General features: G+C 36.5%; 1 non-coding gene across 1 annotated transcript; it reads left to right on the top strand.

Moving 5' to 3' along the window:
* Window positions 1-1104: 1104 nt before the first annotated feature.
* LOC145718674 (U2 spliceosomal RNA) lies at window positions 1105-1295 on the top strand. Its single transcript, XR_014141962.1, has one exon. It is a non-coding gene; the product is annotated as a U2 spliceosomal RNA (small nuclear RNA).
* Window positions 1296-2871: the final 1576 nt, after the last annotated feature.

Here is a 2871-nt window from a genome sequence, read left to right as displayed (position 1 = left end):
GTGGCAATCCTTATATCAGACAAATTAGATTTTAAACCAAAGACTGTAATAAGAGATGAGGAAGGATTCTATATCCTACTTAAAGGGTCTATCCAACAAGAACATCTAACAATTGTAAATATCTATGCCCCTAACATGGGAGCAATTATATAAGCCAATTAATAACAAAATCAAAGAAACACATCGACAATAATACAATAGTAGTAGGGGACTTTAACACCCGCCTCACTGAAATGGACTGATCATCTAAGCAAAAGATCAACAAGGAAATAAAGGCTTTAAATGACACACTGGACCAGATGGACTTCACAGATATATTCAGAACATTCCATCCCAGAGCAACAGAATACACATTCTTCTCTAGTGCCTATGGAACATTCTCCAGAATAGATCACATCCTGGGTCAAAAATCAGGTCTCAACCACACCAAAAGATTGGGATAATTCCCTGGGAAAATAATATTTTCAGACCACAGTGCTTTGAAACTAGAACACAATCACAAGAGGAAGGTTGGAAAGAACTCAAATACATGAAGGCTAAAGAGCATCCTACTAAAGAATGAATGGGTGAACCGGGAAATTAAAGAAGAATTTAAAAAATTCATAGAAACAAATGAACATGAAAACACAAGTGTTCAAAATCTTTGGGATGCAGCAAAGGCAGTCCTAAGAGGAAAGTAAATAGCAATACAAGCCTTCCTCAAGAAACAAGAAAGGTCTCAAATACATAATCTAACCCTACACCTAAAGAAGCTGGAGAAAGAACATCAAATAAAGCCTAATCCCAGCAGGAGAAGAGAAATAATAAAGATCAGAGCAGAAATCAATGAAATAGAAACCAAAGAACAGAACAATAGAAACCAAAGATCAGAGCAGAAGTCGATGAAATAGAAACCAAAGAACAGATCAGCAAAAGTAGGAGCTGGTTCTTTGAAAGAATTAATGATTGATAAACCCCTGGCCAGACTTATCAAAAAGAAAAGAGAAAGGACCCAAATAAATAAAATCATGAATGAAAGAGGAGAGATCACAACCAATACCAAATAAATACAAACAATTATAAGAACATATTATGAGCAAGTGTGTGTCAAAAAATTAGACAATCATCACTTCTCGGCCTTTTGGCTAAGATCAAGTGTAGTATCTGTTCTTATCAGTTTAATATCTGATACGTCCTCTATCTGAGGACAATATATTAAATGGATTTTTGGAGCAGGGATATGGAATAGGAGCTTGCTGTGTCCACTCCACGCATCGACCTGGTACTGCAGTACTTCCAGGAATGGTACACCCCCTCGGGGGAAATAAACCGGTTTCTAAAATCAAAAAAAAAAAATAAAAATTAGACAATCTGTAAGAAATGGGTGCATTCCTAGAGATGTATCAACTACCAAAACTGAACTAGGAAGAAATAGAAAACCTGAACAGACCCAATAACCAGTAAGGAAATTGAAGCAGTAATCAAAAATCTCCCAACAAACAAGAGCCCAGGGCCAGATGGCCTCCCAGGGGAATCCTACCAAACATTTCAAGAAGAATTAATACCTATTCTTCTGAAACTGTTCCAAAAAATAGAAATGGAAGGAAAACTTCCAAACTCATTTTATGAGGCCAGCATCACCTTGATCCCAAAACCAAAGACACCATCAAAAAGGAGAATTACAGATCAATATCCTTGATGAACATGGATGCCAAAATTCTCAACAAAATACTAGCCAATGGGATCCAACAGTACATTAAAAGAATTATTCACCACGACCAAGTGGGATTTATTCCTGGGCTGCAAGGTTGGTTCAACATCCACAAATCAATCAATGTGATACAATACATTAACAAAAGAAAAAACAAGAATCATATGATCCTCTCAGTAGATGAAGAAAAAGCATTTGACAAAGTACAGCATCCTTTCTTGATCAAAACTCTTCAGAGTGTAGGGATAGAAGGTACATCCTCAATATCATAAAAGCCATCTATGAAAAACCCACAGCAAATATCATTCTCAATGGGGGAAAAACTGAGAGCTTTTCCCTAAAGGTCAGGAACATGTCAGGGATGTCCACCATCACCACTGCTATTCAACATAGTACTAGAAGTCCTAACCACAGCAAGCAGAAAACAAAACAAAACAAAAAAATGGCATCCGAATCAGCAACCAAGAAGTCAAACTCTCACTCTTTGCAGATGATATGATACTTTATGTGGAAAGCCAAAAAGACTCTACCCCAAAACTGCTTGAACTCATATAGGAATTCACTAAAGTGGCAGGATATAAAATCAATGCACAGAAATCAGTGGCATTTCTATACACCAACAACAAGATAGATGAAAGAGAAACTCCTTAGTTTCACATTTACAATTGCTCCCCAAACGATAAGATACCTAGGAATAAATCTAACCAAAGAGGCTAAGAATCTGTACTCAGAAAAGTATAGAATACTCATGAAAGAAATTGAGGAAGACACAAAGAAATGGAAAAACATTCCATGCTCATGGCTTGGAAGAACAAATATTATGAAAATATCTATGCTTCCTAGAGCAATTGACATATTTAATGCAATCCCTATCAAAATATCATCCACTTTTTTCAAAGAAATGGAACAAATAATCCTAAAATTTATATGGAACCAGAAAAGACCCTGAATAGCCAGAGGAAGATTGAAAAAGAAAAGCAAACATGGTGGCATCACAATTCCAGACTTCAAGGTCTATTACAAAGCTGTAATCACCAAGACAGTATGGTACTGGCACAAAAACAGACACATAGATCAATGGAACAGAATAGAGAGCCCAGAAATGGACCCTCTACTCTAGGGTCAACTCATCTTCCACAAAGCAGGAAAGAATATCCAATAGAAAAAAGACAGTCTCTTCA

Source organism: Leptonychotes weddellii, unplaced genomic scaffold (genome assembly GCF_054177405.1).
Source record: "Leptonychotes weddellii isolate Sample4059 unplaced genomic scaffold, ASM5417740v2 HiC_scaffold_19640, whole genome shotgun sequence".
NCBI lineage: Eukaryota > Metazoa > Chordata > Mammalia > Carnivora > Phocidae > Leptonychotes > Leptonychotes weddellii.
Note: the sequence above shows the minus strand (reverse complement) of the source record. Positions and strands in the feature narration are given on the sequence as shown.